We start from the raw sequence: 26752 nt of genomic DNA on the forward strand, positions 1-26752 counted from the left end.
ATGTTCTGGAATGTCTCAGGCATTCATACATAATGACAATAGGCATACGGAAGGACAGTTCCTGCCAAAGTTACAGAGCCATCAAGAATATGAATAATACAGTACATGCCACTGATCAACAAAAGGGACCCTGACCCCAGCAGGAGAAGCCAATCGAACAACAGTTTAACCACTCAGAGATAGACATCCAAAACCACTTCACACACTTAAACCAATTTCGAAGCAATCCCGAAACTAGTTTACACCAACTTAAATCAATGAAAAATTGATGGGACCAGCTCGGAACCTGTTAAAGAATTTAAAGCTATTAAAGTTAATGAGCCTGCCAAAATTGACAATGGGCCAGAGAAGATTTGGTGGGCAGATAAACAAGGCCTCAAATGGTATAATTGTGGCCTGCTTTTTCAGTTGAAAGACAGTTTCATTCAGCCTCGGGACCATCGACAGAAGGACAGCAGAAGGAGAACGGAAAAGAATCGCGGCAACCAAGGGCCCCAAGAAACAAACAACCAACAATATTACCAACAACTAGGTAATATTGGGCCACCGCAACCAACAAGAAACCAACCTGGAAGAAACTGAAGATTCGCAAGTTTGTTTCCACTCTACAAGCTGACCTGACTTACCCCTGGGTAAGATTTGATGAAAAAGACTCTAAACCATATAGCTAACCAAAGGAAATTGGGTACTTACCCGATAGATCCAATATGCATCCAACCGCATCAGCGGACACGCGAAGACTGAAAAACCAACGCAGGTGAAGTCTTCCACCATATCCGGGGTACGGCAGGCCCCAACCGCCACACCTAAGAGAACCCTGAAATCGCGAACCTCTACAACTGTCAAGAAAGTCGTTTGGTGAGCATTTCCCTGGTCCTCTGGAATCCAACCTAGTGTACTGGGATTGGGAGGGGTGAAGTATTTTGTCTATTTTCATTCTCCCTCGTATATTTCGAAGTGTTCCCCCTTTTAAAGTAATAAGATTATTGTATTGTATTTTTCCTTCTCAAATAAAAACCAAAGTTCTTGCATCAAATTCAGTTGTCTGTTGTTCAACCCCCAAATAAGTCCAGGTCTAGAACCAAGGGAGTGGGAGCAATTCGAGCCGCTCAGGAGTCAGAGGCAAAGCTGACCGCACACACCACCCCTTACATAATGGCGACTGCAGCAGGACCTTGGCAAAAGGGATGTGATGTAGTAGACACTGTTTTTGAGGAAAGAAATAAGATGGAAGAGAGGATTTCCTCTTATGTTTTTGAGAAGGTGAATATCAGCAAGAAATGGGTGCTCAGTCTATTGCGCGCTGAGCGTCCCATGGATGCTGCGGCCAAATGGACTGAGAGCAAGAATCATAAGAGTGGAGAAGGCCGTCTGGTTGGTCTGCGCCCTGCGACAGATCCAACTTTTAGATCAGCACATTAAGATGTTAACAGAAGAGCTGCAGGAGGTAGCCAAACTGGCTCAAGCAAGAGCTATAGCAGGGGAGGGATTACTGCTGGAATTACAGGCCCAAAGTCAGGAAAGAGTACAGATAGTAGAGAACATAGGAACAAACAGGAATACTTTCGGTGTCAAGTCACCGAAGCCAAAAGTAATGACGTAATGTTAAGAGAAGAGAACGCCCGCCTTACCAGGCAAATAAAAGAACAGGAAGAGAGGATAAGAGACGTACAGGCAGCTTATAAGGTAGCAAGCACTAGGGGTTTTGAAGCGGGAGATCACGGCCCCTGCCAAAAGCAGATCGACAGTTTAAACCTTGCTCTGTCCAGGGCAAAGGGCATGGTATGCCTAGTGAGCCCGGGTGCGGCCCGGGTAGACCTGGAAATAGAAGGGGAAACTGTTCAGACGTCACCTGTGGTGTCGGGGAATGACCCGGTTGGACAGCAGGAGGGACAGGCAATCTGTAGGGAGGGCAGGGAGGAGTGCACACCATCACCACCTGTGAGGCCGGGTTTTGACTCGGTTTGGCAGCAGGCAGCAGGGGGCAAGCCAATGCAGGAAAGGTCGGAGCTGGGGCCGATGTGCCCGGCTTGGCAGCAAAAGTTTGGCCCACCCAGCGGTGGTGGGGGCCAGGGGCCCTTTGAAAACCAATTTGTGATTCCCCATGGTACCCAACAGCTTAGGGCTATGGTAAGCCACCTGAACAAACTCACCCACAAGGGAGATCCCTCAGTCCACTTCATGGAAGTGGAACAGGCAGCAGGCATCAAAGAGTGCGATGACTCTGAGATGGCCAAAATGCTTCTGTTATTTTTGAATGGGAAGCTGTACCAGTCCCCCTCTGCTGAGAGCAAGAAGGGACAGGGCGGGTACGCTGCCATCCAGGAGCAAGTTCTGGAGGCCATGGGTATGAACGATGGTAGTCCTTTCTCCCGGGTGAAGACGACTACACAGTTAGCAGGGGAGACCCCACAGGCTTTCACAGACAGGCTGTGGCCTGTGTACAGGAGTGCCTGTAATGGAGTTCTCATCCGGGCTCACCTGAACCAGGACGAGCTGGCCCACTGGCTCCGAAGCCTGGTGGCAAACAGCTTGCCGCAGATCAGAGCTAAGGCTGAGCTTTGGTTTGACCCGAAAGAACCCCGGGTTACGGAGCAGACAGTGGTCAGACAACTGACCCTGGCTTACCGGAATGGTAGAGGGATAGAAGAGCACCCACCAAAAGGAGAAGTATATGAAATTAAACCCAGCCAGAGTAAGAAAGAGTGGCACCAGGAAGGGGGTAACCCTTCCGATACGAGGCATAACTGCTTCGGGTACGGGAAAAGTGGGCACTGGTGAAGGGACTGTAGAAATCCTTGGAAGGATAATGTAGGGAAAAACTCCCAAGCTCCTGCCTCAAAGACAGAGACACCGACCTCTCCCCCCACGGTTGATTCGTTAGTAGCTGCACTTCGAGTTTTGTTAGCTGGCCCAGGGAAGGTAGCCACAGCCATGAGTGCTTTAACTCCATCTGCCCCACTTAACACAAACTTATGACTAGAGCCAGCGCAGCCTGTCGACTTGTGTCCCCTTGAATACGATGAGTGGGGCAGGCCCTGTGTTAAAATGGGGGTGGAGACGGTGCAGGGGAGATATTTGGTGGACACTGGAGCTTTCAGCACGGTGGTCCATTCGGAAGACCTGACCAATTCACCCAGGTCTAACAAGGTCCCATTTAGCCTAATGGGATTCACAGGGAACGAGCAGGCTGGGGAAATGTCCAAACCTTTGGTCATAGATTTAGGATCCCTCCATACCACATGGGAGGGTAACCAAAAGACCGACGAGGTGGCCAAGCAGGGGGCCAGGGAAGGAGAGTTCTGGGATCCATGTAGAGCAGGTCCGGTAGCCGCAATCCGGGACAAGGGCGGCACAAAGGGGGTAGCTTTGGCCCCGGACTTAAAGCAGGCCCAAGCCCAGGATACCGTCGTTAAGGCCGTCCTGGTAATGAGAGAGAATGGGAAGTCCATAGAAGGCCCGTTCGGGGCAGCGGACGAGACTTTAAAACAGTTTCACTGGCAGGCTGCTAGTTCCATTAACCAGTGTAAACTGTTTAAACCCGAGAAAGGGGGACGGCCAGAAAGGGTGAACCGTTTTAAAAATAGAGATCATCAGCCTGCAGCTGTGGCGGACTCACAGACCGCAAAGGTGGGGGCAGTGACTTGTGTGACTGGAGAGGCCCTCCCACCAATTAGGCTGCGCGGAACCCACAGGACAGGAAAGGGGCTCAGCAGCCACACAGAAAGGGGTAGTGTGCTGCAGCACAGGAGGGCACACTCCCCCGGTCAGTTGGGAAATGGAAAACCCCCCAGTTCTTTTAAGAAGGACTCTCTGGGTCCGGTGGCACAGGTCACCTTACGCCCCGGCGTACAAGCTGCCCAGATTCCACAAAAGGCAGAGGCCTAACAGGGATTAGCCGAGCCATCCGGAGACGGGCAGCAGATGTATATAGCTTTTAGTTTAAGAGTATTTTACAGTTTCTAAGGTTTTGGAATTTTAATAGTCTAATTTTAGTTTATGATCAGTTTAAGATTTAAAATTTTGGTACTTTGTCAGGCCAGAGAACCTTCTCGGGACATGGCTATCTGTTTTATGTGCCCCTACAGAAAGGAAATCGGCATGAGAAAGGTTCTGCTCCTGCTTGCCCTGGTAGGGGTGAGCATCAGTGACCGAGGAGACGTGAAGAACTCCCACATACATGGGTGCTTGCGAGAGAGAACACCAATCGTTACCACAGGGAGTGGCAAACGGGGTGTGGAGGAGCTTGCCATCTACTTCCATGAGGGAAGGTGGCCAAGGTGGCTGGGGTCTAACTCGACTCAGTACTCCAGCCAGACTGCGTTCACGTACGGGGAGGCCTCCCTCCCGTGCCCCAGGGTACAGATCGTTGCTACAAGGGTCAGCGTCACCGAGGGGAAACGTTTGTGTTTGACTTGTAAGGGACAGATTCCTTTGGATAGGTGGTGGTGGCTCAGAAAGCTGAGCAAGGACATAGGGAACCCTGCAGTCGATTGGGAACGATTGGGGAACAATACCCATCCGACGATTACAGGGACCCGAGGGGGAGCGAGTGTGTGCTGGGACAAGTGGTGGGAGCCAGATCAGGGGATTTATGTTTGTATGTGGGGGTCAGAGAAAGTCTGCCCCGCAGGCGTATCCATCATCTTCCACAGACAATGGCAAGACGCCGGGGAGGGGATGGGGTGGGATTCCAGCCTGCATGAGTGCGCGATCCCACACTCCCCAATTCCAGTCAACGCCACCGAACTCGTAACCCGCCCCCGAAAACCCCTGCCCATGACCACGACATCACGGATTATAGTACAGAGGTGTCCTACCACCACCAAGGGACCAGGGAATGGGTTAGTCCTAGTGCCAACGGATAAGTTGCTGTACCAGGGGGTACACTATGCAGTGGCGTCAGTGATCCTGAACGTGACCAAGGTACACTTACCTGAATGGTGTCCCAATGAGACAGAACAGTTGTACCAAGCCCTGCTGAAGGAAATGTTTAGAACATTTTATGAATTTGACTTTGCCAGTGTGGACAAAGCGAAACTGTACAGTTTACATCCTGAGCATACTATGGGCGCGGGGAGACAAAGGAGGGGAACCTGGAATGATATTTTTACAGCTTATAGTAAAGGGTCCTCAGTAATAAACAGCCTAGACTATATAGAGTTACCATCTCAGATAAATGGTTTAAAGACGTAGTTAAGAAAAATCCTAACAGAGGAGAACACAGTGGTAGGCTCAGAGCTACATGAGGACCAAGCTATGATGGTCCATTTAAAAGAGATAATTGCTGAGCTGGAGAGACACGCTAAAACAGTAAATGCACTCATTCGGGAGGACAGGAATGCTTCGGATCAAGCTGCACAGAATGAGGTGTGCGTGCTATACGGGGCATGGTTGCTGGGTGAGGGCCGCAGAAACCTAGAGGATTTAAAACAAGGTTTAGTCCCCTCCTGGATTAGCAACAAGCACCTCGCAGCCCTCCACCTGTTTAATAATTTGCTGAGCCCGTGTCAGCTCTGCCAAGCCTCTGAAGCCTACCCTGTCCCAGTTGGTTGTGGATGTTCCAACCATACTATCATGGGGATAGTAGTGAGAAATCCTCCATGTTGCTGCGGCCCTCGCCCAGCAAGCATGCCCCGTGTAGCATGCACACCTCATTCTGTGCAGCTTGATTCAAAGCATTCCTGTCCTCCCGTATGGGTGGGACAGCCCGACCCGCACCGGTATACAGGGTGGCGAACATTGGGTCATTCAAGGGGGTGCACACATCCGTTTTGCCGAGGTCCCACCTGATGTCATAAAGTGGGAGCACGCTATGACAGGTACAGACCTCTCCGGGTGCCGTAGCCAGGGAGCACACATAATATTGTGTCCCCAGCACTTGAATACCTATTCAAGACCACAGTGCGGGTTTAAAGCTGTTGGCGCACAACCTGTGAACTGTACCATGAAGGTAATGGCACAAGGCCATGTTTTCCCACAGGTAGCATTCATAGGGGGCGGGACATATTCTGTCACCACAAGTGCGCCCCACTACTGGCATGGACAGCACATCTGGAATAGATCTGGAATTGTATTCTTTCTAGTATTCAGACAAACCATTCAGAAAATCTAACTTTCTATACACCTGAGCGCTCAATTAAATTGATGAGGCTTGAAAGATGTGCAGAAATCCAGATTGAGTGAGTAGATCAGAGTAGCACTGTTTCCCAGGCGTCATTGAATTTGTGCACTTGTAATTTTGTGGTTGATATTTGGGGATGCCCCTCTGACTCGCTGAATAAATGCACTGCCATGTGTGGTGCTGTTATTCACATACAAATCTCCCAGGGTCAATACCTACTCTCCGATGTGTTAGCTGATATAAGTTGGGGTACTAAAATTGGCTTCACTGAGAAGGAGGGCAGCTGGCCACATTTCTCACTCCTCATCACTGTTCAGTTGTCCGACTATGGAATTCAGCTTGGCTGTGATATCTCCATGTTTTAAAGGAAGCCCAGAAAAAGGACACACAAAATGGCTGCCAGACCCCGTGAACAGTTTTTGGACACTTTAAAATGGTTCCTGCAGTCCCCAGACAGCTTTTGTGGATTCAGCCCACAGTAGGTTCTGGAAGGCAGTTTCAGGGAAAACGAAACCAGACAGAGCCACATACATATAGATTGGATGCAGATCCAATCAGATCGGCCTGTAGATAAAGGCCATCTAAATGTTTACCCAGACAAAGGGGAACAGTTTCAAGTTCGAAGAGGGACATTAAAAACAATACAGGGTCGTTCCAGACCAGAGATGGCAGTTACCGGCCATCCCGAAGATACTTCAAAAACAAAGATTATCCCGCTGTGCTACAAGCCCGCCAAAAGATAAACAAAGACTAACCTTGATTTGGCGGGAGATAAGGGCCTCCATGAAAAGGTATAACTGGAGTCCCGGGGTAGCCATCGGTAGCGTTTGCAGCTTTCGGTAGCTTTTGGAGCTTGTTGGAGCGCTTTTGCAGTTTTAGCTTGGTCGCTTTGAGAAGGGCCAGTCATTTCGGGAGATTGCTCGGGGATCCGAAGAAGGCCTCTTCGGACTCAGAAAAGGAAGACGAGACCCGGGGTAGTTATCAGGAGATCATTGACAAAAACCCCGGGCCATTGACGAGACGAGAAGACAGTTGGCGAAGAGGAAGAAAATGAAATGCCTTACAGATTGGATAGCCACCAGCGTCGTGTACAGGAGCACGGAAAAATCAGGACTGTGACCACCATCGTGGTATGCAGAAGCACGGAGAAAAATGAGCTGCGGGCGAAATGATGGTCAGCGCGTCTTGCTGAAGAGAAGGAGCCATCAGCTTGAGCAGCCTGCTGCTCCTACAGTCCAACTGACCACGTGGAGACAGGATGCCTGAGAGGACCAAAACGCAGACTTCAAAACCTCTATGTTTCTAATTGGGATTGGTGAGCATGTTTCTGGCCCCTCATAATCTAATCTAGCAAGGTTTAGGGGGTGGGCACTTCGGGGAATAATTAACAATGAGTTGTTGCCCCTTGATGTTCCGTGTGCTTCCCTATTTCATGATGAACCTTGTAAAGCATAATATGCCTGTAGATATGTTGGTTAGTACTGTATTATGATTTGTTTTTCCCTCCCATGTACCTTATTGGCTTACATTCAATTTTTCCTTTGTGCAATAAAATTTCATTTTGTTTCATTAAACTTGGTCGATAAGAGTATTCTCTGCATTGTAGTTCCTGCCTCAAAGTCCAGTGTATAGAACCTAAGGGGTGAGTGGGTCGAACCACTCGGTGCATTACTGTGCAAGAGAGAGAGGCCTCTAGAGAGAGAGAGAGAGACCTCGTCGATCGAAAACCCCTTACAGAAAATGGCGACCGCGGCAGGACACTGGCAGCAGGATTGCAATGTATTAGACCCAGGTTTAAATGGACGAAATTTTATGGATGAGAGGATAGCGGATTATATTTTTGGTAAGGTAAATCTCACTAAGCAGTGGATTTCCGATCTCTTACTGAATGGGCGTCCGGTAGATGCAGCCATCAGGTGGACAGAGAGTAAAGAACATAAAAAGTCAGTAGAGAAGGCAGTGTAGCTGATGTGCTACAAAAGAAAAGTCCAGATTTTGGACAAAGTGGTTGCAGCACAGGCAGCCAAGATCAAAACCCAGGCTTCAGAGATAGAGGAAAAGGCCATGGGTGGGGAAAAGCTGATCGCAGTGTTTCACGTGCTGAATCAGGAACGCCAAACTGTAGCCAGCCAACATCAGGCTAAAATAGAATACCTGGAATGCCAGGTTACTGAGGCAAAGATTCACGAAGCGAGAGTACGGGAGAAAAGCGCCCGCCTCGCACAACAGCTAAGAGCGCAGGAGGAGAGAGTAGTAGAGGTCAAGGCAGCTTACAAGCTGGCCATTGAGAACGGGTTTGAGGGCGCAGACCACGGCCCCTGCCAGAAGGCGTTAGAAGACCTAAGAACGGCCCTGGCGAAGGCAAAAGGCATGGTATGCCTCGTAAGCCCAAAAGCGAGTCAAATAGACTTCTTGAAGGAATCCAAAAGACCGATTCCACACAAAGTAGTTGTGGCACCAGCCACTGAACCCTCAGCACCGCTGAGCTATAGTGAGGTTTGGCCCAAAGGCGGGGTGGTAGAAGCGGAGGAAGAACAACCCCCGGTGGTGAAGCCGGAGCCGGCACCAATGTGTCCTACTCGGCACCAGAGGTACGGTCCCGTCGACGCAAATGGCGTTGACGGACCCCTCCTGAATCAGATCGTGTTGCCCCACAGTGCCCAACAACTTAGAGCGATGGTGAACCACCTTCCAAAACTCTCCGAGAAGGGAGATCCCTCAGTCCATTTCAGGGAGATAGAGCAGACAGCCGCCGTCAATGACTGTGACGGTCCGGAACAGGCTAAGATGTTGCTATTCTCCCTGGATAGTACAATCCTCCAGTGCCTCTCAGACGGGAGTAAGAGGGGGCAGAGAGGTTATGAGGAGTTCCGGGACGAGGTCTTGGAGGTTATGGGAGTGGACGACGGCAACCCGTTCCTCCGTGTGGAAGGGACTACGCAGCTAACTGGAGAGCCCCCACGGGTTTTTGCAGAAAGGCTGCGGCCAGGTATCAGCGCAGCTGTCCGGGCATGCCAGAACGGGCCGCAATGAACAATGTTCAGCGGTTTCATTGGCTCCGCTGCCTGGTTGCAGATACAGGCCCAAACAAAATCTTGGTTTGACCCCCAAGGTCCCGGGATCATGGAGGAGACAGTGCTCCGACAGCTCACCATTGCATATAAGAATTGCAGGAGTCAGGAGACACCTACCTCTAAGGGAAAAGTGCATGAGGCAAAACCCGCAGCCCCAAGTAAAAAGGAGTGGCATCAGGAGGGGAATCGTCCTCCCCAAGCCAAGCTCAATTGCTATGGGTGTGGAAAGGATGGACATTGGTGCAGGGACTGTAAAAATCCGTGGAAGGATAATAAGGGAAGATCTCCCACAGCCCAAGCCCAAGCCCAGACCGCCGCCCCAGCACGAGTCCAGGTCCAAGCCGCAGCTCCTGTCCCAGAAAAGGGAACCGGTGCAGCTATGGATCCCGCTGCGATAGAGTCAATTTTAGAGACAATGCGGTCTCTTATGATCTCGCAGGGGAGGGTAGCAGCCACCACCGGTCCTGTCGATCTCGCAGCCTCGACCGTTTCACCCCAATGACTAGAGCCAGCGCAGCCCGTTTACCTGTGTTCGCTGCGATATGATTTATGGAGACGACCCCTCGTGCAGATGGGAGTAGAGCAGGAAAGGGGGACCTATCTGTTGGATATGGTGGCATCGTGCACCGTGATCCACACAGCAAACCCCACCACCTCACCTCTGTCCACCGGGGTTCCATATATTCTGTCGGGCTTCACAGGTAAAGAACAGGCTGGCGCATTCTCCATCACTCTCTCCATTCATTTAGGGCCACTCCGCATCATGTGGAAGTGTATACTGATGAAGTGGAAGGTGGATGGTGGAAAAGGGATCCTTGGGTCCGATTTCTTAGTGGAACACGGGATTCTCATGGATCTTAGAAATCATTGTCTCTGGCGAGTGAGTACAGGTACGAGAGGCGAGGTAGTCATCATTCCAGGGAAGGAAGGGAGAGGGACTGATGTGCCTTCAATAACCACAAAACTAGAAGTTATAGACTTTAACAAGTTGGCTTTTAATCACTGAGATCAGAGGTAACATCTCAACACACCGACTGGCTCACAGGAATGAGTCATACAGATCCTGGGATCTTTAAGTAAGAGAAGTCAGGGGTGGAGCCAAGAGCCAAGACCTGGAACCTTCCAGGTTAGTCAGGAAAGAGGAAGTGAAACTATACACTGTGTGGGGGAGGGTAATATGCATGAGTGCAAAACGAATACAGGCAAGACAAACAGATTTCATTACAGGGACCCTATGTACCGTGAAGCCAAACGAGGGCTACGACCTCGAGCTCATGGTAGCAAGTGTCCCACAAGATCTGCAGGCATTCGTGTCAGACCACCTGACTACGTTTGCCACTCACAAACATGATTGCGGGAGGGTCACCGGGTCTGAGGTCAGAGTAGACGGGGACCCCATGGCCCGACCCCAAAAACAGTACAACTTCCCCAGGGAAGCGGAGCCCGACATGGAGACAGCAATGTCTTCACTGGGCGGGCAGGAGCAGGGAGTGTTGAGGCCGATAGCCACCCACGTAAACTCTCCTTTGTGGCCGGTAAAGAAGCCGGACAATTCATGGAGAGCCACGGTGGACTACAGAGTCCTCAATAGTAACATCCCAGCCTGCGCGCCCACGGTAGCAGCAGTTGCCGACCTGATAGGGAGTATTCCAGCACCCGCGACCACGTTCACGATGCTGGATATTTCCAATGGGTTTTGGTCAATCCCTTTAAGGAGGGAGGATCAGTACAAGTTTGCCTTTACTTTTAAAGGGCAACAGTACACCTGGAACTGCTTGCCGCATGGTTTCCATAACAGCCCCAGCATCTTTCATCAATGTATGGCAGGAAGCTTAAAAGAGTTCAGCCAGCCCAATCAGTTAGTGCAGTATGTGGACGGCCTGCTCCTGTTCACAGATTCCAAAATCAAATCAAATCAAATCAAATCAAATCAAATCAAATCAACTTTTATTGTCATTGTTAGTGCACAAGTGCAGTACAACGAAATGTAGGCTTGCGGCTCCCGAGAGTGTACATTTAGATTAAGACATTTAAACATTCAACATACATTTGGCTTGTAATACATTAACATAAACATAACCATAATAAAGTGCATTGGCAGATGTGCAGGCTTTAGAGTTTATTTGTGGAGTTCAGTAGGATGACAGCCCTGGGAAAGAAGCTGTTCCTAAATCTGGTCGTACGGGTGCGAATGCATCTGTAGCGTCTCCCAGATGGCAGGAGGGCGAACAGACTGTGGCTGGGGTGGGTAGGGTCTTTGATGATGGACCGTGACCTCCGTAAACAGCGTTTCTGGTATATGTGCTCTTTGGTCGGTAGCCGGGTGCTGGTAATGCGTTGGGAGGAGCACGGCCCACTATTGGCCGAGCTATTGGAGCTGTTAGGCAGAAAGGGTTTCAAGGTGAACCCAAAGTAGGCACGGATCAGCCAGCAGGAAGTAAAATTCCTGGGTCTGACATTCCGCGCTGGAGAGAGAGCCATAGACAAGGCTAGACGGGAATCGGTGCAAGATCTACCGATCCCCACCACCGTAACGGGTGTGAGGTCCTTTCTGGGACTGACCGGGTACTGCAGAGACTTCATTGAGGACTATGCAGCCACAGCAGCCCCACTGCTCCGACTCCTATACAAAGGAATGGAATGGTCCTGGGATGAGGGTTGCCAGGCAGCATTTGAAAAACTCAAGAGGGACTTGCAGACCGCGCCAGCTCTGGGGGCCATAGATGGAGGAGAAGAGTTTTTCCTGTAGGTAGCGGCTAGCGGGGATAGCCTGACCGCTGTACTGCTTCAAGAGTGACACGGCAAGCTAAGGCCGGTGGTTTACTCCTCCAGGGTGCTCACAGATGTGGAAAGGAGTTTTTCCAATTGCGAACGGCATCTTTTGGCCACGCATTGGGCTGTGAAAAGGTCTTTGATCTTCACAGGCACCTCTCCCATCACTCTCCTCACCCATCACACATCCACCTGGATGCTTCTGGATGGAAGGATTAAGGATGGGACAGTAAGCAGTGCCTGCATTGTACGCTGGACCCTCCTCCTTTCCCAGATGGATCTGAAGGTGAAGGGTCTCTGCGAGCCCAAGCTCACGGTCAACATGGTATATCCTGGGACAGCCCATCGGTGTTCCGTAGAAGGGGTATGGGAAGTGAACGTAGGTTTATGGGCTGGGATACATCCCACAGGCTGCAAGATCTACGTAGACGGTTCCAGCACAGTATCCGCTGGTGAACGACTCACAGGGTTTGGAGTTTATGACCCCGCGGCAAACATTGCCCTGGCGATTAAGCTCCCCAGCACTATGAGTGCCCAGCAGGCTGAACTGTCCGTGGTAGTGTACGTCGTTACACACCCCAAAATCTTGCCCACCCCATACACGATTTGCTCGGACAGCATGTTCACATGCAAATCGTGTATGGAATACCTGGCCCCTTTTGTAAGCTAGCTCAGTCTGGCCTCAGTCTCCAGAAGGAAGATACCTCTCTCTCTTACGTGTTACTTTCTAAGTTAATAAAAGCCTTGTTTTGTTTCGCTAACATCGAGTCTCGGAATTATTGAGGCACATCAATTTTATTAACTTATTTTTTCAACACTATGGATCAACTCCTGAAACCCGAACGTTTGGATTTGGATCAACATGCTCCGGACGCATCAGCACGCTTCGGACACTGGTTTGAGTGTATGGAATTCTTCCTGGACAATTCCGCAGCCGTCAAAGACGCTACGGACGCTGCGAGGATGAGACTCGGAATTCTGCGGAAATGGGTAAGCCACCGGGTTTACCCCCTCATCCAAGACGCCGATACGTACCTGGCCGCCTGCGACATCTTAAAGGTGCATTACCAGCAGCCTACGAATGAGGTGTATGCTAGGCATCTGCTCGCTACTCGCGCACAGCGACCTGGGGAATCGGTGGAGGAGTTCCTAAGCACCCTGAAAATGCTTGGCAAAGACTGCAAGTGCCGAGATGTAAAAGCCGCAGTGTACACTGACGAGCTTGTTCACGATGCCTTCATCACAGGCCTCAGCTCCACTTACATCCGGCAAAGACTGCTGGAAAAAACGGGGTTGGACCTGAAACAGGCTGCGGACACCGCGCGATCCCTGGATGTGGCCCAGAGAAACTCGGACGCCTACTCTTCAGCCCGCGCCGTCCACGCCGCCACGTGTGCACCGAGGGCGCCGCCATCTTGGAAGGCATCTTCCCCGCCCGGCAGCCCGACACCGGCGGGGCCCCGCTCTCCCCCCAGAAGCCCTACGACAGCCGCGACGCGTCAGGGACCCAACTGCTACTTCTGCGGGCAGCCAAAACACACCAGAAACCTGTGCCCGGCGAAAGGCACCACCTGCTTTAAGTGCGGTAAGAAGGGGCACTTCGGGAAGGTGTGCAGAGGGAACCCCGCCGGAAAACCAACCGCCGGAAAACCCGCCACCGCCGCGTGTGCGCCGTGGGAGCGGCCATCTTGGACGCCATCTTGCCTGACCTCGTGGGGTCCGCCATCTTATGAGCAGACAGCGTGGATGCCATCTTGTATCGATCAGGGCCCTACAGTGGCATCGGTCACAGTGGACCAGACCAGGCCGCACCCGCTATCCAAATCAATGGTGGACATCGAGGTAAACGGGTGCCGGGTTAAATGTTTAATTGACAGTGGAAGCACGGAGAGTTTTATCCACCCTGAACTGGCACAGCAACTCTCCCTAAAGGTGGTCCCTGCTCAGGGTACCATCTCTATGGCTGATAAAACCCAGACATCGACCATTCTGGGTTACTGCACGGTACAATTGGGCGTTAACGGAACTGTATACGATAATTTTAAAGTATTAATCATGAAGAACCTATGTGCGAGCGTGATCTTGGGCCTGGATTTCCAGTGCAGCCACCAAAGCATCACGCTCAAGTACGGTGGGTCCCAGCCGCCCCTCACAGTGTGCGGTCTGGCTACCCTGAAGGTAAAGCCGCCTTCGCTATTCGCGAACATTACCCCTAACTGCTGGCCAATAGCGACCAAAAGCAGCAGGTACAGCTGGGAGGACAGGCGGTTTATCACGACCGAGGTAGACAGGCTCCTGAAAGAGCGCATTATTGAATGCAGCAACAGCCCGTGGCGCGCCCAAGGGGTAGTGGTAAGGGGTAGCGAGAAGAAACGGATGGTGATCGACTATAGTCAAACGATCAACAGGTACACCCAACTAGACGCCTACCCGCTACCCCGCATATCAGAAATGGTGAACCAAATCGCCCAATACCGGGTGTTCTCCACCATCGACCTCAAGTCAGCGTACCACCAGCTCCCTATCAGACCAGAGGACCGCCCGTACACCGCCTTCGAGGCGAACGGACGCCTCTACCAATTCCTCAGAGTCCCCTTTGGGGTGGCGAATGGGGTCTCGGTTTTTCAGAGGGAGATGGACCGCATGGTCGATGACCACCACTTGCAGGCAACCTTCCCCTACCTCGACAACGTCACCATCTGCGGCCACAATCAGCAGGATCACGACTCGAACCTCGAGAGGTTCCTGGAAACCGCACAAAAACTCAACCTCACCTACAACGAGGACAAGTGCGTTTTCAACACCACGCGCCTCTGCATACTGGGCAGCGTGGTGGAGAATGGGGAAATCGGACCAGACCCTGACCGATTGCGCCCCCTACGGGAGCTGCCCCTGCCCAACACTCCCAAAGCCCTGAAAAGGTGCCTGGGGTTATTTTCTTATTATTCCCAATGGGTCCCCAACTACTCCGACAAAGCCCGCCCCCTCTTGAAAGCATCTTCTTTTCCGCTCTCTGCTGAGGCCCACGCCGCCTTCAAAAGCATTAAGCAGGATATTGAGCGGGCCACGCTACAGGCAGTGGACGAGAACACTCCATTTCAAGTGGAAAGTGATGCGTCTGACTTCGCCTTGGCGGCCACCCTCAACCAGACGGGGCGGCCCGTAGCTTTCTTCTCGAGGACCCTCCAAGGGCCCGAGATCAGACACTTCTCCGTGGAAAAGGAGGCCCAAGCCATCGTGGAGGCAGTGCGCCACTGGCGCCACTACCTAGCCGGCAAACGCTTCACCCTACTTACCGACCAGCGGTCGGTAGCGTTTATGTTCTATAATAAACAGAGGGGGAAGATTAAAAATGATAAGATTCTTAGGTGGCGGATCGAGCTCTCCACCTTCGAGTACGACATCATTTACCGGCCAGGGGCCCTTAACGAATCCCCTGATGCCCTCTCACGAGGGATGTGTGCCAGCGCCACCGGGGATCGGCTACAGACCCTCCACAACGACCTCTGCCACCCAGGGGTCACGCGGCTGTTCCACTTCATAAAGTCCCGTAACTTACCCTACTCGATTGAGGAAGTTCGGTCTCTGACCAGGAACTGCCGCACTTGCGCTGAGTGCAAGCCTCGGTTCTAGCGCCCAGATAGAGCCCACTTAATCAAAGCTACACGGCTCTTTGAGCGGCTCAGCTTAGATTTCAAGGGCACCCTCCCGTCCGTCGACCGCAATGTTTACTTCCTGAACATTGTGGACGAATACTCCCGGTTCCCATTCGCCTTCCCCTGCCCAGACATGACCAGCGCCACGGTCATTAAATGCCTCAACAGCCTGTTCTGCCTGTTCGGTATGCCGAGCTACATCCATACGGATAGGGGGGCATCCTTCATGAGTGAAGAGCTACGCCAGTACATGCTGTCCAAGGAGATCGCCACGAGCCGTACCACCAGCTACAACCCCCGGGGTAACGGCCAAGTGGAGCGAGAGAACTGGACAGTATGGAAAGCAGTCACTCTAGCTCTAAGGACCAAGGGCCTCCCTATCTCCCGCTGGCAGGAAGTCCTCTCGGATGTGCTCCATTCGATACGGTCGCTATTGTGTACGGCCACTAATGCCACGCCGCATGAACGAATGTTTGTCTTTCCCCGGAAATCCACCTCAGGCGTATCCATGCCGTCATGGCTCGAAGGGCCGAATGGCCTACTCCTGCTCCTATCTTCTATGTTTCTATGTAAGAAGGACACACGTTTCCAGAAGTATGAGAACAGAGGAGAGTGGAGGGAGCATTATGTGTGGGTAGACGAGGAGACACCCGTTTGAATTTTTCTGCTATGTGTAGAGTTAAAGTTTCCCTCCCTCCTCTAATTTTGAACGTATTCATGTGTGATTTTGTGTGTATTTTCTTTCTTTATTATTTTTATTGAAATTTATCATGTGTGTTGTTAATAAAAATAATATGTATGAACCAGGCGGTGTAGGGGTAGTAGGCCCCCTCCATGCCTGGAAATGTGTGTATCTGAATTTAATTCCAATGTATTGCCATCTATAGATGCTTAATGTACACTGTGGGTTTTTCTGAAATGGGAAATGCATGTGTCGTGGGGTCATAGATAGGTAAATACAGGGGATGGTTTGATTATGGAGAGACAGAAAACTTTGCTCACCCAGAATTATGATGCTTCAAGCAAGTTATAGCATCATCAGGGGGGACTGTAGAATTCGCAAAATTGAACGTTGTCCTATAAGGGTCCATTGGCAGAAAAGGCCTTCATTTTTAAAGGCTGTTTTAAAAGAAGCCCAGAAAAAGGGACACACAAAATGGTCGCCAGACCCCGTGACCAGCTTTTGGACACTTTAAAATGGTTCCTGCAGTCCCCAGACAGCTTTTGTGGATTCAGCCCACAGTAGGTTCTGGAAGGCAGTTTCAGGGAAAACAAAACCAGACAGAGCCCCATACATATAGATTGGATGCAGATCCGATCAAATCGGCCTGTAGATAAAGGCCATCTAAATGTTTACCCAGACAAAGGGGAAGAGATTCAAGTTCAAAGAGGGACAGTAAAGGCAATACAGGGTCGTTCCAGACCAGAGATGGCAGTTACCGGCCATCCCGAAGATACTTCAAAAACAAAGACTACCCCGCTGTGCTACAAGCCCGCCAAAAGTTAAACAAAGACTAACCTTGATTTGGCGGGAGATAAGGGCCTCCATGAAAAGGTATAACTGGAGTCCCGGGGTAGCCATCGGTAGCGTTTGCAGCTTTCGGTAGCTTTTGGAGCTTGTTGGAGCGCTTTTGCAGCTTTAGCTTGGTCGCTTTGTGAAGGGCCAGTTGTTTCGGGAGATTGCTCGGGGGTCCGAAGAAGGCCTCTTCGGACTCAGAAGAAGAAGACGAGACCCGGGGTAGTTATCAGGAGATCATCGACAAAAACCCTGGGCCGTTGACGAGACGAGAAGACAGTTGGCGAAGAGGAAGAAACCGAAACGCCTTACAGAATGGGTAGCCACCAGCATCGTGTACAGGAGCACGGAAAAATCAGGACTGTGACCACCATCGTGGTATGCAGAAGCACGGAGAAAAATGAGCTGCGGGCAAAATGATGGTCAGCGCGTCTTGCTGAAGAGAAGGAGCCATCAGCTTGAGCAGCCCACTGCTCCTACAGTCCAACTGAGCACGTGGAGACAGGACGCCTGAGAGGACCAAAACACAGACTTCAAAACCTCTATGTTTCTAATTGGGATTGGTGAGCATGTTTCTGGCCCCTCATAATCTAACATAGCTAGGTTTAGGGGGTGGGCACTTCGGGGAATAATTAACAATGAGTTGTTGCCCCTCAATGTTCCGTGTGCTTCCCTATTTCATGATGAACCTTGTAAAGCGTAATATGCCTGTAGATATGTTGGTTAGTACTGTATTATGATTTGTTTTTCCCTCCCATGTACGTTATTGGCTTACATTCAATTTTTCCTTTGTGCAATAAAATTTCATTTTGTTTCATTAAACTTGGTCTATAAGAGTATTCTCTGCATTGTAGTTCCTGCCTCAAAGTCCAGTGTATAGAACCTAAGGGGTGAGTGGGTCGAACCACTCGGTGTATTACTGTGCAAGAGAGAGAGGCCTCTAGAGAGAGAAAGAGAGACCTCATCGATCGAAAACCCCTAACATTATCAACCTTGCCTCTGAGTCAGAAAGTTGTGGGTTCAAGTTCCACTCCAATGACTTGAGCACAAAAATCTAGGCAAACACTCCAATGCAGTACTGAAGGAGTACTGCACTGTCGGAGGTGCCGTCTTTCAGATGAGACATGAAACCAAGGCTTTGAGTATGAGAGTAAAGATGTCTTACTGCAATAATATAGGGCCCTGGTGAGACCACACCTGGAGTATTGTGTACAGTTTTGGTGTCCTTACCTAAGGAAGGATATACTTTCCATAGCGGGAGTGCAACAAAGATTCACCAGACTGGTTCCTGGGATGGGGTGATTGTCCTATGAGCAGAGATTGAGTAGATTAGGCCTATATTCTCTGGAGTTTCGAAGATTGAGAGGGGATCTCATTGAAACATACAAAATTCTTACAGGGCTTGACATGGTAGATGCAGGGAGGATGTTTCCCCTGGCTGAGGAGTCTAGAACCAGGGGTCACAGTCTCAGAATAAGGGGTTGGCCATTTATGACTGAGATGAGGAGAAATGTCTTCACTCAGAGGGTGGTGAATCTTTGGAATTCTCTACCCCAGAGGGCTGTGGAGGCTCAGTTGAGTATATTCAAGACTGAGATCGATAGATTTTTGGATATTAAGGGAGTCAAAGGATATGGGGATAGTGCAGGAAAGTGGAGTTGAGGTAGAAGATCAGCCATGATCTTATTGAATGGCGGAGCATGCTCGAAGGGCCAAATGGCCTACTCCTGCTCCTATTTCTTATGTTCTTATGTTCTATCTGGTGTCCGGTGAATGGCAGCAGTTTCTGTTTTAAACCAAAGGCAGAAGTTCAAGCGGCCCAGGAACGGATTGTACCCATCCCTGAACCCTCAACTGTTCAACTCACTGTCAGGGAAAACATCACCAACCTGCAAAATTACGTAACACATTTGGGCTATGAAATTCCCCCTCTACCTGAACATCTTACTGCCCTATTAAAAGCAGTGGTCATCTCACAGAAACATTTCTATACATTAGAACAGAAGACAGTCAAGATAGGGGCCAAGATCTTGGATATTGTAGTTCCACCCTAGTGGGACATTTTTGAAAATATAGAGGTCCCTTCTTGGATCAGACTGGCTTCACATCTTTTAGTAGTCTGCCAGCTCGGTATAGTTTTCTACTTATTGTTCACAAAGTGCAAGGGAAGGGACAGGATGCTCCGCGCTCAACATGAGGGAGCATGGGACAAAAATTTAAAAAAAGTTCATAACCAGGTATAAAACAAACCTTAACCGTTATTAAAAATAAAGTTTGATGAGTGTGTCTGTCGTTATTTTCCTATGTGTGTGTAACTTTTCCAAGTGGTGCAGGGGTGTTGGACCCCCTCCGTGCATCGATGTGAATGTAAGTGAATTTTTCGTACCTTGTATATCTGTTAAACACTACACCAAAAGGGGAACGGGAGAGAGTATTTGTTTTTGGGTTTTAGTTTACATAATATAGGGGAAGGTTGGCTCTCAGGGATCAGAAATTTTGCTCACCCAGGATGATACTATAGTGGTTAAAGTATCAGGGGGGAGTGTGAGGTTCGCAAAATTCTACAGATTCCCCCAAACCAAGAAGAGAAGAGATTTTGGACTGTTTAAAAGAATATTGGGCCAAAAGGGGCTTAAAGTCAAAACCACAGGATTTTGGCTATTTTAAAAAGGCATGTCCATGCCTGTGGAAGGCTGCAACAAAGGAGTTGGGATGGGCTTCTGTAACAGGGTCACTGGCAAGGCTTGGAAGCTAAGCTAGAGCCAGGCCTGGTTGGTACCTGGAGGGGTGACCATCAGTGGAAGATCCTGGTGCAGAAGGTCACGGAAGGAGCCCCGGGAGGGGCGGTTGGTGAGAAAGTCACGGAAGGAGCACCGGGAGGGGTGGCTGGTGAGCAGGCCCGGGCGTTGGGCTGAAGATTGTCGGACAGGAGGAATGGTGGAAATGGAATGGCAGCATGCACAGACGCAGCGACTTTGCTTCTCCCAGGACGGTGCTATTTATGTTTAATGTTATTTGTACTGGACTCATTGGAGCTTGCAAGATCACATTTTGTTGTTCATGTACTTGTGCATTGTACAATGACAATAAAGTTGAATTATTATTATTATTATTATTAACAAACAGTTTGAGTATTGGCATAGGCCAGATTGTCTGGGAATGTTCTGGACTGTCTCAGGCATTCATACATAATGACAATAGGCCTAGAGAAGGACAGTTCCTGCCAAAGTTACAGAGCCATCAAGAATATGAATAATACAGTACATGCCACTGATCAACAAAAGGGACCCTGACCCCAGCAGGAGAAGCCAATCGAACAACAATTTAACCAGTCAGAGAGAGACATCCAAAACCACTTCACACACTTAAACCAATTTCGAAGCAATCCCGAAACTAGTTTATACCAATCAATTAAAAATAGATGGGACCAGCTCGGAACCTGTTAAAGAATTTAAAACTATTAAAGTTAACGAGCCCGCCAAAATTGACAATGGGCCAGAGAAGATTTGGCAGGCAGATGAGCAAGGTCTCAAATGTATAATTGAGGCCTGCTTTTTCAGTTGAAAGACAGTTTCATTCAGCCTCGGGGCAATCGACAGAAGGACAGCAGAAGGAGAATGGAAAGGAATCGCGGCAACCAAGGGCCCCAAGAAACAAACAACCAACAATATTACCAACAACTAGGTAATATTGGGCCACCGCGACCAACAAGAAACCAACCTGGAAGAAACCGAAGATTCGCAAGTTTGTTTCCACTCTACAAGTTATCTTGACTTACCCCTGGGTAAGATTTGAAGAAAAAGTCTCTAAACCCTATACCTAACCGAAGGAAATTGGGTACTTACCCGATAGATCAATTACGCACCCGACCACATCAGCAGACACGTGAAGGCTGAAAAACCAACGCAGGTGCAGTCTTCCACCACGTTCGGGGTATGGCAGGCCCCAACCGCCACACCTAAGAGAACCCCGAAATCGCAAACCTCTACAACTGTCAAGAAAGTCGTTTGGTGAGCATTTCCCTGGTCCTCTGGAATCCAACCTAGTTAGTGTACTGGGATTGGGAGGGGTGAAGTATTTTGTCTATTGTCATTCTCCCTCATATATTCTGAAGTGTTCCCCCTTTTAGAGTGTTAAGATTATTGTATTGTATTTTTCCTTCTCAAATAAAAACCAAAGTTCTTGTATCAAATTCAGTTGTCTACTGCAATTTCATTACAACCCCCAAATAAGTCTAGGTCTAGAACCAAGGGAGTGGGAGCAATTCAAACCGCTCTGGAGTCAGAGGCAAAGCTGACCACACACACCACCCCTTACAAGGGAAGGAAACATGCCGTCCTTACCATTTCTGGCCTACATGTGACTCCAGTCCCACACCAATGTGGTTGAGTCTGAAGTGGCCTCGCAAGCCAAAAAATGCAGCAGTTCAAGAAGGCAGCCGACCACCAACTTCTCAGGGTAACTAGGGATGGGTAATAAATACCAGCCTTGCCAGCGGTGCCCACATCCCGAGAATACATTTAAAAAAAATGCATATACTCCCCAGTTAGAATTTGGTGAGGTAATTCTACCCCTGAGAATGTGTTCCAAAGACAGTGAGGCTCCTGTCATTGTATTCCAGCCCTAACTCTGAATACAGATAAAGTGATTTTTCAGAGGAGGTCCTGTGACCAAGGAAAGCTTTTTGCATTATTTGCTCGTTGCTTTGTTGATGCGCTTATCGGTTCTTGGCCATGGTGGGTTGGACTCTCACCAGCTCTACCTTCTGTCCTTACCGATGTTTCACATCTCTTAACAATACTGGGTGCTGCAGGCTGTTTAACTGTGACCTTTTACCTTTGTGAGCGGGGTTCAAATCCAGCCTGGACAGCTGGCTGTAAAGGTCCTACATGGAATTAATTTACAAACATATGAACATACCAACAGCAACGGACAGGAAAAGACCCTCTGGTCCGTCCAGCCCATCCCACACAATTGTGTATCACAATAGTTGGATGTCAACCCAAGCACCCCACCCACCCGCCCCTTTAACCACCGTCTGCCCCACCTGTGACAGAGACTGTAGGCCTTGCATTGGACTCATCAGTAATCTGAGAACTCATTTTTAATGTGGAAGCAAGTCATCCTCAGTTCCGAGGGACTGCCTAAGAAGAAGTATCACAATATGTACACTCCCCACCAATGGGGAAAAACCACGCGCACGGGAATTTGAATGGGCCATGCAGCCCGTTAAAGGGGCCGTGCACCCAAAAATAAAAATTAAAGGGAACATTGCTCCCCACCCCACCCCCGAAACCATGTGATCTCCTGGCAGAGGCGAAAAAACAGTAAAAACGCATACAAATTTGAAAAAAATACTGGGAGATTTCTCTCCGACCCCCTTAGGTGATTGAAATCACTCTGGCCCTGATAATTCCTTGCAGTTCCTTCATTCTGTAAAAGGTGACCCCCGCTCCAGCCAGAAATAAATCCAGCTCTCGCTTGATGGAATTCAGTGAATCAGCGTTCACGGCACCAGTCAACAGCCTGTTCCAGAAGTCCGTTATTCTCTAGGAAAGGAGTGTGGTGACACGCCACCACTGGACATAATCCGCTCACGGCGGCACAGACAGTCTAAGCAGAAGCCCTCAGCCGGGGGCCCTTTCCTCCAGCAACTTGTTTCCCGCAGGGACAGGCTGCCGGGAGCACTTCCTGCCTGGGAAGTATTTAAGTGGATGCGCGGGCTTTTCTAGTTCCTGTTTGCCATGTGGTCAGAATAAAGAAGCTGTGTTTTCAATAGCTCTGTCTCGACTCCCACGTTTGCCGCGGTATCTCAACACTGGTGACCCCGACGCTCAGGACGAATCCTAAGCTAGCATGGCGGATACAAACGTAGTCACGGTTAAATTACCTGACTTTTGGGAGAACATCGCCGAAGCCTGGTTCGTTCAAGCTGAGTCCAGATTCCGGCTGAATGGCATTACAGTCGACGCCACGAAGTACGACTACCTCGTCGCCTCGCTCACCTAAGCTACAGTCCCCAAGGTTTGGGCAGCGCTGCAGAATCCACCAACGGAGGGCAAGTACGAGCATCTGAAGGCTGCGCTACTTAAAAAATTTCAAACGTCCTCTTACCAGCGCCACTGCCAACTCCTGGACCTCCCCGGCCTTGGTGACGCTTCACCATCAGACCTGCTTTCCCACATGCTGTCCCTCTCAGACGACAAAAATCCCGGCGCCCTTTTTCGCACGCTTTTCATTCGGCAGCTCCCCGCCAGCATCCGCCCGCTCCTTGTGGAGTCTGACTCCACGGACCTGAATGAGATAGCCGAAAAGGACGACCGGCTGCTCTCTGCACAGGCCGCTCGCGACATCGCGCCCGACCTCACGGCAACGACCACGCGGTCTTACCGGGCCGCTAGGCCCGACCGCCCTACCACTCCGGGTCACTGCTACTACCACACCCATTTTGGTGCTAGGGCTCAACGCTGCACGCCACCGTGTTCCTTCAAACCCCCCCCCGCACCGGCCCCTGCGATGGCCGCGGGGCAGAAGGAGCCCCTACTGTACGTCACTGACGACAGAACCAACCGCCGATTTCTGTGCGACACCGGGGCCCAGCACAGCATCACCCCCGCCTCCGCCCTCAAGATCCAACGCGGCACACGGGGTATCACACTGGCTGCAGCCAACGGCTCTGAAATCCGCACATATGGCACCCGCATGGCCACGCTCGACCTCGCGGGCCGCCGCTACCGCTGGGAGTTCCTGACAGCCAAGGTCCTCTGCCCACTCATCGGTGCCAACTTCCTACGCGCCCACGGCCTCCTTGTCGACATTCCGAGGCACCGCCTCGTCAACATCAACACTATGGCCCCCATCCCCGGCGCCTTTACCCCGGCCCGTTCGGCCGGCCCGATGACCTACTGCCTCGCCAGAGCCACGGACGACTACTCGGCACTCCTAGCTGAGTTTCCCACCCTCACTAACCCGACCTTTTCGGCCAAAGCCGCCAAGCACGGTGTGGAACACTATATCCCCACCACCGGCCCCCCAGTTTCTGCCCACGCCCGCAGACTCAACCCGGCCAAGCTGGAAATCGCGCAGGCCGAGTTTACCAACATGGAACAACTCGGCATCATCCACCGCTCCAGCAGCCCTTGGGCCTCGCCCCTCCACATCGCCCCCAAGCCCGGCGGAGGCTGGCGCCCTTGCGGGGACTACCGCCGCCTCAACGACGCTACCACCCCCGATCGATACCCGATGCCACACATCCAGGACTTCTCGGCCCGACTGGCCGGACGAACCGTCTTTTCCAAAGTCGACCTGGTGCGCGGTTACCACCAAGTCCCCGTACACACCGCGGACATCCCCAAAATGGCCGTCATCACCCCATTCGGCCTGTTCGAGTTCCTGAGGATGCCCTTCGGCCTCAAGAATGCAGCACAGGCTTTCCAGCGCCTTATGGACTCAGTCCTCCGGGACCTGAACTTCCTATTCGTCTATCTAGACGACATTCTCGTGGCCAGCTCCTCCAAACAGGAACACCTCGAACACCTTCGCATCCTGTTCGGGCGCCTAGCCCAACACGGGCTCATCCTCAGCCCGGCGAAGTGCCAATTTGGCCTAACCGAGATAGATTTTCTCGGTTACCACATCACCCCTGCCGAGGCCGTCCCCCTGCCCAACAAGGTGCAGGCCGTCCAGCAATTCCCCCGCCCCACAACCATCAAGGGCCTCCAGGAGTTCCTCGGGATGGTGAACTTCTACAACAGGATCATCCCCAGAGCCGCAGCCCTTATGAAGCCCCTATACGACTCCCTCCGAGGGAAATCCGGCAAGATGGACGTAGCCTGGACCACTGACACGGCAGCCGCCTTCGACGCCACCAAAAACGCGCTCGCCGACGCCACTCTGCTCGCGCACCCGAGGGCCGATGCCCGGGTCGCGCTCACCACCGACGCCTCCGACCACGCGGTCGGGGCCGTGTTCGAGCAGTGGGTCAATGGCGCGTGGCAGCCACTTGCCTTCTACAGCCGCCAACTGCGCCCCCCGGAGGTCAAATACTCCACTTTCGACCGCGAGCTTCTCGCACTCCACCTGTCGGTCCGCCATTTCAGGTTCCTCCTGGAAGGCCGCCCCTTCACCGCGTATGTGGACCACAAGCCACTCACATACGCGATGGCCAAGCACACCGAACCCTGGTCCGCTAGGCAGCAACGCCAGCTCGCGGCCGTCTCCGAGTTTACTACGGACATTCAGCACGTCTCCGGTAGAGACAACGTGGTCGCCGACTGCCTTTCCCGTCCCGCCGTCTGTGCGAATCACCTCGCGGTCGACTACGCACAACTAGCATCGGCCCAGCTCATGGACCCAGACCTCCTCTCGGCGGCTACCAGCCTGCCAGGGCTACGCCTAGCCAAGGTCGCGCACGGGCCCGAAGCCACGGCAGTCACGTGCGACGTCTCACACGGCCAACCCAGGCCGGTCGTCCCTGAGACCTGGCGCCGCCGCGTCTTCGACGCGCTCCACGGGCTCTCTCACCCGGGTTCCCGCGCATCCGTCAAACTCCTCTCCAAGCGCTTCGTCTGGCGCGGCCTTAGCAGAGATGTTCGGACTTGGGCAACCTCCTGCCTCGCCTGCCAACGGGCTAAGGTACAGCTGCACACCAAAGCACCCCTGGGAGACTTCGAGGTACCCAGCCGCCGCTTCGACCACGTACACGTCGACATCGTCGGTCCCCTGCCGCCATCGCAAGGCCAAACTTATCTCCTCACGATGGTCGACCGCTACACACGCTGGCCTGAGGCAGTGCCGCTGACCTCCACCACCACAGCCGACATCGCCAGGGCGCTCGTTAACACCTGGGTTGCGAGGTTCGGCGTACCGGCCGACATAACCTCCGACAGAGGCGCCCAGTTCACCTCCGAACTCTGGACGGCCACAGCACGCAACCTCGGGGTGACGCTCCACCACACCACGGCATACCACCCGCAGGCCAACGGACTTTGTGAACGCTTCCACAGGTCACTCAAGGCCTCACTCCGCGCCGGCCTGCAGGACAGTACCTGGACTGACCGCCTACCGTGGGTGCTACTCGGCCTACGCACCGCGGTCAAGGAAGACCTCCAGTCCTCGGCAGCGGAGTTAGTCTACGGACAACCGCTGCGCGTCCCAGGCAAATTCCTTCCGGAGCCTACCAAGCCTTGGTCGGCCGAACAGCAGCGGCTCGACTCTTTCTCTTCCGCTCAGCAGTTCGCCCCACTTCCGGTCAACCGACACGGCGAACTCGCACCTCACGTCCCGCCAAATTTACAGCAGGCGCGCTTCGTCTTCGTGCGACACGACGCGCACCGCGGGCCCCTGCGACCCCCGTACGACGGTCCGTATGAGGTACTACAAACCGGGGACAAGGTATTCAAGCTGCGACTCGGCGACAGGGTCGAGACAGTCTCCATCGACCGGCTCAAACCAGCACACACAGAACCAGGGGAACAGGTCCCCGTGGCCCAGCCTCCAGCCAGAGGCCGTCCCCCCGGCAAGCCAGCACAGCCGGCAGCGAACCGCCCGACCCAACCAACCAGACCGGCGACCACTCAGAGCCGCTGCGGCAGAACCATTAGACCACCGT

The sequence above is a fragment of the Somniosus microcephalus genome, chromosome 6, assembly GCF_052327205.1.
Source record: "Somniosus microcephalus isolate GS21.2 chromosome 6, FLI_Smic_1.0, whole genome shotgun sequence".
Lineage (NCBI taxonomy): Eukaryota > Metazoa > Chordata > Chondrichthyes > Squaliformes > Somniosidae > Somniosus > Somniosus microcephalus.